The sequence below is a fragment of the Manis javanica genome, chromosome X, assembly GCF_040802235.1.
Source record: "Manis javanica isolate MJ-LG chromosome X, MJ_LKY, whole genome shotgun sequence".
NCBI lineage: Eukaryota > Metazoa > Chordata > Mammalia > Pholidota > Manidae > Manis > Manis javanica.
Window position 1 is genome coordinate 6,122,763 of NC_133174.1, and position 15,524 is coordinate 6,138,286.

At 37.6% G+C, this 15,524-nt stretch overlaps 1 long non-coding RNA gene across 1 annotated transcript in view; it reads right to left on the reverse strand.

The window, feature by feature from the left end:
- The window catches only part of LOC108407071 (uncharacterized), a 167,250-nt gene that overhangs the window by 14,241 nt on the left and 137,485 nt on the right, over positions 1-15,524 (reverse strand). The window contains exon 6 of the long non-coding RNA XR_001855631.3: positions 2,983-3,073. This is a non-coding gene — a long non-coding RNA (uncharacterized lncRNA). The remainder of the gene's footprint in view (positions 1-2,982; positions 3,074-15,524) is intronic.

Consider the following 15,524-nt stretch of genomic DNA (forward strand, 5'->3'; position numbering starts at 1 on the left):
AATCTGGGATCTTGTTTTCTTTGGGTAAATTCCTAGGAGTGGAATTCCACATCTTTATCCATTCACCAATTCATGAACATGTAAGTTGTTCCCAATTTCAGGAGACTATGAATAAAACTGCCAAACACTTTCACATTCAGTTTTCTGTGTGGACAAATGAAGAGAAATGTCCTCATTTCTCTTGGGTAAGTATGAAGTGGGACTGCTGAATCATAAAATAAGTGTATGGTTAACTTTAAGCTATACTGGTGGTGATACCCATTTTATATTCCAACCAGCAACTTACCCTGTATCCTGAAAACTTGCTAATAAACTCACTTATTATTAGTTCTAATAGATTTTCTGTAGATTCTTTAGGCTTTTCTACATAGTCAATCATGTTGCTGAAAAAAAAAGGGTTTTATTTGTTCCTTTCCAATCTGTGCCTTTTTTAGAAAAATACCTTATTTCACTGACTAAGACCTCCCAGTATGCTGTTGGCTAGAAGTGGTAAGAATAAACATTCTTGCCTTATTCCTAATCTTGGGGAGAAACATTCAGTTTTTAACAGAAAAGTGTGATGTTGGCTGTGGTGGTTTTTGTTGAAACCCTTTATCAGAATGAGGAAGTTTATTTCTTTTCCTGGACAGCTTGCATGATGAATAGATGTTGAATTTTATCAAATGCTTTTTCTGTATCTTTTGAGATGATCATGATGAATTTCATTGATGTTTGAAATCTAAACAAACCTTGCGTTCCTAGGATAAATCCCTCTTAGTCATAATAGAATTTTTTTATTCCTGCATTTTATTTACTAATATTTTATTAAGAATGTTTGTGTTTTTGTTCTGAGGGATATTGGTCTATAATTTTCCCTTGTTTCAATGTCTTTGTGTGGTCTTGGTATCAGGGAGCTGCTGACCTCATCATTTGAGCAGGAATGTATTTCATCTTCCTTTATTAGTAAGAGTTTATATAGAATTGTGTTATTTCTTCCTTAAATGTTTGGTAAAATTTGCCAATTAAGTCATCAGAACTCAGAATTTTCCTTCTTGGGAGGTGTTTAACTACAACTTTAATTTCATTATTTGGTATAGGATTATTCAGGTTATCCCTTTCTTCTTGAGTGAGGTGAGGGGTAGGTTTATGATTTTGAGCAATTTTTTCCACTGCATCTAAGTTATCAAATCTATTAGTGCAAAGGTGTTCATAATAGTCCCTAATTTCCCTTTTAGTGTTCTTAGGATCTTTACCTATGTTCCTCTTCCATCCCTGATACTGTTAATTTGTGAGTTCTTGTTTTTTTTTTAGCAGTTTAGCTAAAATTTTGTCAATTTTATTGATTTTTTTCTTTCAAAGAAACAGATTCTACTTTCATCACTTTTCTTTGTTTCCACTTCCATTGATTTCTGGTCTTACCTTTATTGTTTACTTTTTAATTTACTGCTTTCAGTTAAATTACTTTTTAAAAAATTTATTCAGGTAGAAGTTTAGGAAATTAGTTTGAGATCTTTCTTTTTAAACATTTAATGCTATAAATTTTCCTCTTAGTGGTGCTTTTGCTGTATCCCATATATTTTATGTTTTTTATTTATTTTGATTCCTCAAAATATTTTCTAACCTCCTTGTGAATTTCTCTGTGACTCATGGGTTATTTAGAAGTATGTTATTTCATTTCTAATACTTGGGAGATTTTCCAGACAGCTTCTCATTATAGATTTCTAGTCTAAATACATTTTGGTCAGAGACATAGTTTTCATATTTTCAATTCTTTTAAATTTGTTGAGACCTGTTTTATGGCCCAGAATATGTTCCATTCATATTCTATGTTTATCATACTTACTTTCACATGTTTTCAGTACAGAAATATTCATATAAATTTCTTATGGCTTCCCCAAACTCCACTGTGGGTGTTATATAATATACAGTACTTGCACCACATAACCTTCCTAAAATCTGAAAAACTGAATTCTAAGACACATTTCATTTTGGGGATTTGGAATAAGAAATTATGGACAGGTTTCTTGGTTATATTATCATCCATGTGAGCCAGAATACGTTTATATTATTTTAGATTATCAGTGCCATGAAAACACATAAATAAAAACACTCACAGAACTTGAAGACTAAAGAATATTTTCCTGGACAATGGAAGCCATGATTCCTAGCCAAAAATTTGGCAATGATGTATTTATGATAAAGTAGTGTTGAGTTTTCTTTGGCTCTAGCTTCTTTTCTTAGTAGATATCTTCTTTGAAATCCTAAACTATCTGACAGGCAAATTTGGGTGGCAGTTTTTGTTTCAGATTTTCTTGGACATTATCAGAATTGTCAAAAGTAATTTTACTGTTTTTCTATGATGAATACTAAAAATTCAAAGAAACTCCCTGAGGTGTAGACAAGATGAACAGTTCATGACAAACATCCACTTCATCCTAGATCAGAGATATTTAACTTATTGAAACCCTAGAATTTCTATTGAAACTAAGAAAAATTGATTATTGAAACCAAGAAAATTGGAAGTTTTAGAAGAAATTCTTACTAACAATATTCGCAAATCTGAAGTAATGAAGCAATGCCCTTGTGATTGCAAACCTTAGCCCAGACTTAAACAATGCCAGTCTTTAGGAAAGAAACATATTGAATGGAAATGATAAGTCAAGAGGGCCTCAATTGCGTAAGATGAAGGGAAAAGACTCAAGATCAGTAAGTAGGATTTAAATTGTAAATTCAATAGACATCATGAGGTCAGCCAAACCACTGGGCAGAAGGAAGACAATGCAGGGAGAGAAAGCAGGCAAAGCTATGATGTGGTTTATATTCTTTTAACCACAAGAATTCAAGGAACCAAAAGAATTGTAGTAAACTGACTAGATATCATAAAGGTTGATACCACAACTGCTGCGCACATTTCCCACTGCTGGTTGCCCAGGAACTAAGATCCCCGCACACCACACACACACACACAACCTTATTTCAGTGACATTGTAAAAAGAAACTCACATCATAATGAGGAAACACTAATCGGGGGTGGAGCAGATCATCTGGTTAAGTCTATCTTGACAAAGTCTCGAACACGAGGTGGGTTGATGTCCTAAAAGGGAAGAGTATTAAAAGTTACTTTAAACTGGGTGCTGGTGATATGTTGCTTCCTCTCATGATGTCTGGGTGGACTCCACGTCCAATAATAAAAGTGATTCAAGTTGAATTATACTGTTTGCTCTTTGAGCCCTGCTTAGAAGGAACAATCTAGGAAATAGATCCAGGACTAGAATTAGATGGATGCCCCATCTCCTGGTGCTGTGTAGGGTAGGGTGTGGGTGTCAGTGCCTCTTTTGCTGCAATGGCCCTTTCTCTTTACCTTTGGGCTGGGGAGAGAGGGTGGCACATAGGAAGTTAACAGAGTCTACACAGCTTTCTTGACTGGGCTTTTGTTTTTCACTTATATTTCACCTAGATTTTTTCTTTTTAACTAGATTAGGGCTTTTCAAGAACAAGTTACTAAACTCAATCTTCAGTAGGGAGGTGACTTAAAAAATCCTGTTCTGATTCCACTTCCATTTCAACTTTAGGAAACATGCACAATTGCCTGCCTCAGTTTCCTCCACATATGAATTAAACTTGGGGCAAAACGGAGGTTTGGCTACATAAAAGGTAGGAATGCATAGTATGCTTTGAAGAGAGAAGAGAGAAAAAGGCTAAGCCAGGGCTGCAGGCAGTTATGACTAGAATTCTTAAGCCCTGTGAGAAATCAAGCTGCAAGTGATTCTGTTCCAGCACTGACTACTCTTGGTTACGTTAAGTGACCACTTAGAGTGACAACCGAGTTGCTCCCCAAGCTGAGCTGCACACCTTGAATGCTTTGGAAAGTTGTCCTTCAAAATCCTACCACCTGATGACCAGGTAAAATAATAGAACAGATGGTTCTTATTTAATTCCTTCGTGCTTACTGCTAAGACAAGAGGGGGTGGAAGAGTGAGGGTCTTTTGGCTGTCTCCGATGCTTTCCTTTAATCTTACTTTATTTACTAAGAGCTAATAAAAAATCTGAAGTGCTTAACTCTCAAGTGTTGTTTTTCTTCTTGGCACTGGTACTCGATTTGCTCCTTGGCCTGAACCCCCACTCCTTTTACTGATGAATGTACCACTGGGAACCTCCTTTTTAGTGCTGCATTCATTCTCTATTCTTTGATTTATTTGCAGCATCTAAAACTTTGTCTTTTTGCACTCTATTCAAATTACTCTAAGTAATTAAAAAATATAATTATATTGGGCTTATAAAGGTAAAATGATTTAAGTATGAAAGTAATAGTTACATGAACAATTTTGGAAAACAGAAAATCATTTATAATCTTACTGCCCAATGGCAGCAGCTATTTATTTATTTATTTATTTATTTATTTTTATTAAACTACGATTGATGTACAATCTTATGATAGTTTCATGTACACAACACAGTGGTTCAACATTCTCCCCTATTATCGAGCCCTCTCCCCCTCCATTGTGGTCACTGTCTATCAATGTGGTAAGATGTTATAGAGTCAGTAATTGTATTCTTCGCACTGTGTACAGTAGCTCTTTATTTATCCTCTTTTCTCATAATTACTGCATTTTGTACACTGACAGAGTGTGTGTAGAATTCTGCCCCAAATGCTTTTCACTCCACATTATCCTATCAACATGGTTTCATGTTTGCTAACTCTGCTGTTTAATTATTAGGGTGGATATTTGAGTGATATTGTCTCGATTCACCTAGCCATCTTGCTATTAGTAATACATTGAGATTGATAATACCTGTTTCTAAGGCTGTATTAGCACTGATAGGAGCTTTATAAAGCGATCAAAGCTGTATAAAATTAACATGTAGGGGCTAATAATGTATGAGGTTTTGGGTATGAAAATGACAAGTTATAAAAACTGCAACAAGTAATTCAGTAAGAACAACTCTGGCTATTTGCAAGTCATACACTGTAGATTGGAGAAGTGAGCGCAGATATGCCTGGAGTATCAGAAGTCTTAAAAAAAGAAAAGAGGGTTACGAATACACTAATCATCCCATAGAGTCAATTTCCTGCCATATCTCTGAAATTTATCCTTGAAAATGTGATTCTTGATATATATAACTCCCAGGTTGAACTAATTGTATCTACATCAAAACGTTTAATATTTGTACAAGGCATTTATTTTCTTTTCAATTATGTAGTGAGTAGCCTTTTTAATATCTTTCCACATTCTAATATTTTAGTTGAAGATTTAAAAAAATTGAATTGCTCTTTTAAGACGTTTGTATTTCTCTATAGGCAATTAAAATTGAGAATAAGAGCTTAATAAATCTGGAGGCATCATTACTATCAAGTCTGATCAACTTGTTTTATGAGAACCAGGAAATTGTAAAACAGACAAACACATGCTTTTAGCCCTTTGTAAATCACTCACAGTACTACCTCTTTTTAAATATTATGCTTCTTAGTCTGGATATCAGTTTTTTAAAGTTCCTTTTATTTGTTAACAAAATACTTAAAATATACAGAAATCTTTGAGATTCTTGATACAGTCAACTCCTAGTCAACAACACTTTACCAACACCAAACCCTTTAATAGTCCTACTAGATAATTACTTTTTCCTTACTCATATTTTTAATATCTTTTTTTCCTTTAAATACATTTTTTCTTTGACTATTTATTTTGTAACACATTAGCATGCCTATTTTGTTTTCATAAATTGGTGTTTTCCTGGATTGGATAGCTTTAAAAAAATTCCCTTTAAAATATTTTGTTACCTTGTTTTCTGTGTTCCTCTTGTGAGTAGGATATGGGTATATTTTATTTTTTATCCAATCTAATAATCTTCATATTGAATAAATAAATTATTTTGTATTTATTTTTACTGGCAAGTTAAATTTATTTTACTGTTTTTAAATTTTTTCTTTCTTCTTAATTTTTCTTTTTCCTTTGCTACTATTTAGTTTTCCTTTTCCAACTTTGGTTGCATTGATAACTTTACCTGTTATTCTTTTTAAAAGATATGGTTTGCATTTATAGTACTTCAGTGCCTACCCATACATGTTAACATATAAAGCAATTCTAAATTTTTCTAGCAACATTAAGGCTATTTGGTAGTCCCACCTTTTCCCTGACACAGCAAGGATTTTAATGTCTTAAAAGTCCATAGAACTTCACCCCCTCCCTTTTGATTATTGTTTATAATTTTACTTTGATATCTTTCAAAAAATAAACTTATTTCTTGTCAGAATTGATTATGTCCATTTACATATTTTATTACTCTTATGCTCCCCATTGTTTCTTGTACCCCACATTTTCTTCTGGGTTTATATTTCTTTGTGCAGAAGCCCCTCACTCCTTATATTAGTGAGGGTCTCTGGGCGTAAATTTACTTAGTCTTCATGTAACTGAAAATGTCTTCATTTTGCCTTTACTTTTGAATGATATTTAACTGTGTATAAAACCCTAGGTTGACATATACCATCAGCACTTTGCAGCTATTAATCCATTATCTTCTGGCATCTATTTCCAATTATGAAGAAATGTGCTCATTTTCTAATAAAAATACTCCTTTATCTGTCTTTTCTCTCTGGAAATAAGACCTTTTGTGTATTACTCTCCATGTTCTGTAGTTTCATTATGATATGTCTAGATGTGGATTTATTTATCTTCCTTGGTACTTGGGTCATTTTATAAATTGAGGACTCATCTCTTCCAATTCAGATATTTTTCAGCTATTGGAACAATCATTTTCTCCACTCTCAGCTCTCCACTTTTCTGACCCCACTCCAAAGGGGTCAGATGGGGCAGTTTGTGGTACCTCATTATAGCCTGGTGAGGGTGGAAGTCTAAGCTCTGCACCTTGCCTTTGCTTGTGGCAGGAATGTGTGTGTGTATGCGGCTGCAGCCTTTTCTGTGATGTTTGGCTACAGTAGAGTGGTTAGGGTCTAAAAGCTTTTTATGTTGCCAGTCTGCCCTTTTACTGGTCTTTTGGCTAGAGAGAGATGGCTTTTCTCAGGCTTTTTTGTCTGTGCCTATTGGCATTTTCAGGTATCCAGTTTGGAATATGTGATAGATGCAAAAAGTAAACCTCAGGTTCTGAAGTCCTATTGTTCTGTTTTCTTCTCTCCAGTTTTCAAAGTACTGTTACGCTTGTTTTATGTGTAATGTTAAGAGTTTTTAGTTCTACTTACTGGGAGAAATAAGAAAAAGAATGTTTATTGCATTTTCCTGGAAACAAAACCTATGTATTTTAAAGTCCTTGTCAGACTTCTCTATAAATTAATTATAAGTGGGAAGAACTTACATAATGATTTGATTATCATCAATGTTTCAGGCTATGCTCTTTGTATTAGATTTATTCACCTGTTTTTCCAAGGGGTAAAGGGTCTCCCTCTGCTTTGGAGGCAGTCCCTAGTAGCCAAACAAGAGGATGCTGATACTGAGATGTGGCATGCTGGCAGAATGCATGGAATGTTCATCCCAGCTGCAAGGATATAAGTTAGACTAAAAGCACATTGTGCAAGATACCATGAGGATCTGCTACATGGCAGTGGAAGAAGGAGACGATGAAAGTGACCAAACAAAAGAGAGAAGTACCTTCCTAGTTCTAGGGGATTAAGGTTGGAGGATTCAAGCAGAGATCCTCAAAGGAGCCCTCAAAAAGGCCCACGTGACAAAGAAGCAATTTTAAACATCTGCCAGGCATGGAGAAAGCGAAGCCAGCTCACAGGGGACCAACTCCATTCCTTTCCACTTCCCTTTTCTACTCCTCCCTACACCCAGACCTTTGAGCCATCTGTCCAACATGCTGGAGAATTGGGGAAGAGGAGAAGTCCACACCTCCTTTCCCCACCAGAGGCTTCAAGCCTGGCAAAGTAATGAAGTGCTGCCTTTAAATCAATGTTTAGAATTTTCATTAATATCCTGGGTTGGACACTGATCTATGAACCAAGACTGTTTGCAATTCTTTATAACCATAAGAACTACATGCTACTTAAGAATAAGTAGGGTAGTTTTTTATCTTGAGACATGGACATTGAACCCTTGTAATAAAGTTCTATCTGGGGTGTGGGAGATAAAGTTGCATTTTGATTGCAGCATTGGTTGCCCTTATTTGATCTACATGTATCAGGCCTTAATGAAATAAAATTCATCTTTGCTTTTTTTCTCTTGGAAGACCGTATTTCCCGAAATGAAAAAGCAATGAAGGATATGGCAGATGGAAAGTTTGGCTTGAGGCTATGAGGAAGAATCCAAACTGCATATTACTGTTCATAGGCTTGGTGCAGTCTTGAGCCTGCTTATCCCTCCTAGTCGTGTAAGACTCTCTTCCTCTAGTGACACACACTCCAGCCACACTGGGATTCGTTCATTTCCCACAGGGCACCATAATGTAGTTCCTTCTCTGTCTTTCATATTGTTGTCCTCTCTCCCCTCCTCCCACTTCCACCTCTTTTATGCCTACCTAATTACTTATTATTTACTAGATCTCAACTTAAACGTTACCTCCTCCAGGAGGACCCTCCAAGCATCCAAGTTGACATCACATGTCCTTTAGGTGCTGACATAACTCCTGGTGCCCCATCCCTCTGAGCACCTTATCACTACTGTACTTTACTTGTTTACTTTGCAGTGAACTCTCTGCTCTCAGCCACTACTATAATCTCTATAAGAAGTGGTCTGTCTGGTTCATGTCTGTAGTCCCAGAAGCTAGCATATTGTCTGGCATATAGTGGGAATACTTGCCAAATGAATTAATTTGTATGTGTACTTTCATAAAATATCTGACAAACGTACATGAATTAAGCCATCGATTTTTAAAAAAATTAACTTGGCAGAAAAGAATAAAATGACAAGATACTGTAACAGTGCTGGAAAATTCAGGCTTTGTGGTGGCTCTACATTATATATCCCTGAAGAGAGTGTATCTCAAAGTGTGGTCCCTGGATCAGCAGCATCACTGGGGAGCTTGTTAGAAATGCAAATTCTCGGCACCTCCTCCCATTCGGAAATTCTGGGGGAGGGGTCCAAAGTCTGAGTTTAACAAGTCCTCCAGGACACACTCAAGTTTGAGAAGCACTCCCCTAATATTTGAAATGCCCCTCCCTCCAAAGCACTTAAGTTGTGTTTGAAAGGAGGAAATGGTGTCTATTAAACATCCCTGAAAATCGAGACCCATATGATCTTCTTGATGCTGTTCAACTTCACCATCCAAACTAAAGACTGTCCAACACAGTCCATTACCGGAGGACTCAGCTGGAAAGGATTACATCTAAGCAGCACTGTCAACGTCTACAAACAGGGTCCAGGTGCATGCATCTGGTACTCCTGGCTAGGAAATCACTGGATTACTTGCTTCATTTAGTTCTACATTTTAATGGTCTGACATTTTAAACTGCATGGCTGGGTTTTTAATCAGTTAGGTCCATCTCTGTATCTATCTTGCCATGACAACTTACTTTGTGGGGGAGTTGAATTAGCAAGGGTGTTAAGCCTCAAGCTTGGCCAGAGGGAGAGGAAGTGATACTTGAAATGTTTGGTCAATACATATGTGACTTTAAGATGTGAGATCAAAGCCTCCAGGTGGACAAGAACTGTGAAGAGGCATATAGAAATCATCCAGAAGCTTCAGTGAGTATTTGCTGATTGCCTCACCCAAGGAAGTTGTATATTCTTAAAACCCTATCAAGTTCAGGGAGAAGGGAAATTTTCTGTCTTGGGTCAGATTCTGTTTTATCCATGGGTGTCACCAACAGGACCACTGGGACAGACCAAAGACAAGAAGGAAAACAAGTTTTTAAATGGAGTAAAAATAAATAAACTAAAAACACCAACAAGAAACAAAACAAGAAGAAACAAGGAAAGGAAGGAAAATGAGTGAAAAAAGCTTCAGTTTAGGTTAACCAAAAAACAAATACTAAACAAAGTAATAATGTGCCAGACATTATGTTGGGGAGGAAAAAAAGAGAGAAGGGTAAAAATGCTCCCCAATCTTAGTGTCACAGATTATCTACTTATCCTCTAGGATGGCCCTGTCTAAATTAAAATCAATAGAAATTAGATAAAAAATTCAGTGGCTCAGTCACATGAGCAAAGGTTTCAACTGCTCAGTAGCCACCTGTGACTACACTATTAAACAACACAGACTAGAATACTCCCATCATCCTAGAAAGTTCTGTTGGCCAGTGCTGCTTTAGAACTTACTCCAAGATCACACTTGTACTCTTTTCCATCCTTCCAGGGATACCTGAATTCATAACTATGGAAAACCAAAAGGTTAACGACTGAGGATGCAAGTAATTTTGCTTTGCTGATGAATTATAATTCTCCTTGAAATTCAGCGCAAACATGGCCTGATTTGTTTATCTACACATCTCTCAAGCATACATTCAACATGATTTAACACAACAATGTTAGCTTAAGGGTCTGCGCTGGGCAAGACACTGCTTTGGGTACCACCCAAAGAGTAAAGATGCACAGAATGTAGTCTCTGTTCTTCAGGGGCATATTTGACAGAAAATTTAAGAGGAGGACAACTATGAGATAAGAAAAGTAGGTATGTTGCAAGAGGTATAAACTAAGGTGTGGGTCACCAGTGTTGTTACGCATGCAATAGCCTTGTTTAAAATACAGATGCTCCAGCCCTATCTGAAGGGAGGCGTATTCTTGGTTCTGGGTGGGGCTTCCAACATCAGGCACATCCCTACTTCATGGAGGCAGACACCTGCAAGATGGCTGTTGGGTATAAAGAGACAGGGAAGTGTAAGAGAATGAGTATTTTCCCAAAGGCCAACAGAAGGAGGATTTATAAACTAGCATTGGCACAAATATTTGAGTATTGTTGATCAAACCACTTTGGCAATTTGACTAGTTACTACTGTTAAAACGTCCCATCATGATTTGTTTTTGAATCTTCAAAAGCCAAAAGAGCAGTTTAATTCCTTGAGTAGGAAAATGAACTCGGGAATTAGTGAGATCTGACTGGAAGTAACAGGAAACTAAAGGCTAAAGTCACTAGAATCATTCAAAGCCTTAAGCCAAGCCATAAGACAATACAGTCAATCCTTTGGGGGCAGATGAGTCATCTATTATACTTAGAGAGCTATTAGTTAATATAGGGGGATCAGCAATCCTTAAGGGAAGAGCGCCCTTTTTTATAGATAGAACAACTTTGGAGTACAGGAAAACACTCCTGGGGATTGCAATATGTAAAGCTGAGAGCAGGGGCAAATATTATGTCCCAAGGTACTGCACTTATTAGATGACAGAAATGCTGAGAGTCTTAGCCAGTGAGTAACTTTCTGAGCCCACACTGTCAATACATATCTCCAGGTTCATCCATTGGCAATAATGGCTTTAACATCAATGGCCAATTTGCTTGGGCCAGTGAGATGGACACCCCTCCTGTGTTGAGAAAAACCAGAGAAATCAGCACTAAATTTGTAGCTGATTTCGATAACATGTAGCCTAAAATACACAAAAGTGTTGAATTTTAACCTTTCGATTCTCATCCTGGGTTTCTTTCTTGCCCATCTATTCTGGGATATTGTGAACCCTTTCTGTTTCCCTCCCTCCTTTCCTTCCTCACTACCTAGCTTTCTTTGTTCCCTTTTCTTTACTTTTTAAAGACTGGAAATGAAGGAAATTGCTCTTTCTTAGCAGGATAAAGCAGGTAAAGAACAAGAATGTTGATTCACTCAAGACTATCTCAATTTCCTTTGTTTGAATGTATCCCTTCACCACCACCAGAATGCCTTCCTTAATGACAAACAATTTCCTGCTGTACCAGATCCCAAGACTTTAATCCTTATGAAGGGCCACGCAAATGTTAGATTTCTAAGTCATATGCAGTTGTTCCAAGGAATTTTTATTGAGTTTCATTGGACATGCAGGCTAAAATGCAATTTCTGGCTTTTATTAGACACTAAAAGTCTATGCTTCAACTAACTCAACAAAGAAAAATTTGGGTGCAGTACATAGCAGATGGGAGGCAAGATCATCATGTGAGACCGTACTGGCTGTACACTGCTCAACTCCAGGGAGAGCCATTCACAAAGTTTTTGACATGAACAGTGTCCCCAGGAGTTAACAGGAAGCTTTCAATATAATTACCATTGGTTATTTGTTCGCTCAATTAAGTATTTATTGGGTTCTTATCATAGGTAGGCTCTGAACTAGAACCTGATTAGCAAAACTGATTAAGTCTTTGTCCTCAGAGGACTACCACTATATTAGGAGAGTCAAATAATTAAGCAAGCACTCATGATTAAAGTATGATAAGTGCTGTGATATAAGAAACACAGGGTGCCATGGAGCACAGAAGAGGGAGTCCCTTTGGGAAGGAGTCATGGAAGACTCCGAAAGGAATTGATGGTTATTTTGAAACATTAGGAATTAGGCCAAGTGAGTGCATATGATTGGCATGGGAAGGAGGTAAGGGGATGCTGCAGAGAGAACGTTCCAGGAAGAACATTATATACAAAAATGACTGAGTGATGTCTGGTACCCTGAGTCGTCAGTGACCTCCTGATGCCCATTTTGTTGGAGCCAAGTGCACTTGTCTTTTCGGTGCCCATGGCGGAGCTGAGCCATGGGTCCCGCTTGGGGAAGATGTCACTTCTATGCACACACCTGGACACCTGCGTTATTCCCTGCTTAGTGACACTTGTCTCTAATCTTAGGCTTTATTCCAGAGGAATTGGGATACTTAACTCCCCACTCAGAACAGTGTCTTAGCTCCCAGTGTCCTGTTATTCGACCTGTGCAGGTGGTCGGTGTCGAATAATAATTAAACCATCATCTAACTTAAGGTAAATCAATGTGAGATCAAGACTTGGGAATTTTATTTTTCCCTTTTCCCAAGCTTTCAGTTAACTAAAGCCAACAAGACACCTAACCCAGGCAGACTTTGAGCCTGGTTTTTCTGATTTCAGTTGTGCTATTAGTGAAGGCATGAAAAACAGTTTCCTGCTATGGTAATATGACAGAAAAGGACACTTAAACAAATAATGATATTTGCAGCAAAGACTCATGATCTCATGTTTTGATTCCAATTTTATAAACACTTAAAAGTAGGTTTATAGGTGTCTAGGGCTAATTCTGAGAGAACGTATAGTTCTTGTGCAGTCCCTGGAAAGAAAACACAGCATCCTGTTCCAATAAAAGTTTCCGACAGGGCAATAAATCAGGCTCGCCTTTCAGAATGCAACATGAGGCCATTGGTTTGGGCGCGACATTTGCTGATATCACTGAGACACTGAAGGCAATCGCCATGACCTACATATATCTGTATCAACCATTTCAAGGGCAGCTTTACGTGGAAGCCAGAACATGACAATGGCATGTGGTCTTTTACCTGGTATGGAGAAGACCATGGAGATAGATAGCCTGAAACCCATTAACAAGATTAGTCATTGCCTCGACACGAGGGGAGTAGTTTTTCTGAAACCTCATAAAACATTACCTATCTCCACTGATAAGTTTGTAATGACAGTGGGGGAAAATTCTCAATTTATTTTATTCAGCTTAAAAGGTTTTGAATATGTTAGACTGCAAATATGTGCACTGACCTAGCTCAACTGCACTATCCCTTTCTCTAATTGTTAGTGACAGTGTGGCCAGCAACAGTCAGGATAAGTGACCTAAGAAAGTGGGCTTTCACACTTTAACTTGTATCTTCAAATTGCATTTAAATTAGGAGATTTTACTTCCCATTTTCTCCTGGTTTTTGGACTATTTTAATTTAGTACAATATCTGGTTCCAGAATAGCTATGCCAAATTTGGTCATCCATGATGACAGTGGGGTAAGTTAGAGAAATACTGGCATCCAGATGTCTTTGGAGAACAAATTCAGATTTAATGCTGTCAATACCCCATATTTCTTGGGGGAAATATGCTAGAATCTTTGATTTCACCTACAGAGATATTTAATAAAAATGAATAAAGTTATCCATTTAAAAGCCTCTCATTTACCGTATATTCTCATTACTCCAAATTCTGATGATCTTAGATTACATTGGGCTGTTTCAACACTTAATTTTTCATGGTTTCTAGAGACTTTCAACAAAGCAAATACCCTTTTTTCCAGGTGCAAATAATCGATGTTACAGCATAGAAATAGCTTTACAATTGAGCATCTTTCCATATTTGCTTTGCACATAGTTGTCCAATGAGTATTTTTTAATAAAAGAATGAATAGTTCTATAAATATTTCTCTGTATCAATCAGCCAGAATATGTTAAGGCCAGACTGTGACTTGGGTAATTTTCCAATAACATACTTCCAATTGCAAAATGCAGCTCAAATCACCCAGCATTTTCAGTCCAGTGTTACTCTGGTCCCTAGGTTGTCACGTTCTCTCACAGGCCAGCCCAACTCCCAGTCCTTCTCCATGACTGAAGGTTCAGTCCTGTGCTAGTTTCTAGAACCAACCTTCATCTTTGTTGGGAAGATTTAAGGAATTCTGGCTTAATACCTAGAACATCCTTTCAGACTCTCTTGGCTGCCATTTTGGCTTTGATCTTCCGTCAGTTCTTGTAACTGAATTTCTTCTTTGTTCCCAGGATGGCAACCCCCCAGCTCATCTCTTGGGCTCCATCTGTACCTCAGTCATTAGAAAGAGCTCAGTCTCCTCAGAAATGTACTGCCTTCATCCCTTCTTGGTACCTTACAGTGGTGGAGGGCTGTTTTATTTTGCTCCCCAACAGCTCAGGGAACAACATTCCTGAAATCTCCTGTCTACTGCTGAGATTGTTGAACAGCCCCACTGGCTCCTGGATTTCCTGCCCAAGTGCTTCTCCCATTTGTCAGGGGTGTCTGTACCCCAGGAGCTAACCACACCCTGCAAGCATGCTGTTAGCTTCCAGCATCTCCCAGCCTGGCCCATCCAGCTGGAGCCAACAGCCAGCTAGGCCACGCCTTACCACGAACAGCACTGGCATGTGTGAATTCCCTCCTGGCATTTCTCAAGGAATTTCTATGTGTTTCTAAAACCCAAATCTGGAGAAAAATTAGTCAAGACATTGAGAAAATGAGACAGGGCGTTGTAATTCTCCTCCAAGACTTAAAACTGAAAAATCAACATGGAGACACAACTGGTTTGATGAAAGCCACAACACAAAGTCAAAAGCAAAAGCAGGAAACTCAGATGCATGGAGTCAAAGAACAGGTTGGCATTTCCAGAACTGGGACAGGAGCACAGGAGGGTGGTCATGAGCTAATCGGTCAGCCTTGCTTGCAGCTGTTGCCATGTGATTCACATGTATTCATTTCACATATAATAAATGTTAATAAGTTTATGTGCATAGTACACTTCATACAAATCATACAATCAGTGTTTAAGAAATGACATGCCTTTGAAGCAAAGTAAGTCCTGCACTTGACCATTTCCATGTGTACCTTTGAAAAGTATTGTTAATCTTCTAAGGAGATCTGAATGTAAGGTTATTTGGACGATACCCAATAACATTTACCAGAATTTTCCAGTGTTTGTATATTTGTTACAGGCTACAATTCTTTGTAAATAATACTAACCTGAAAAT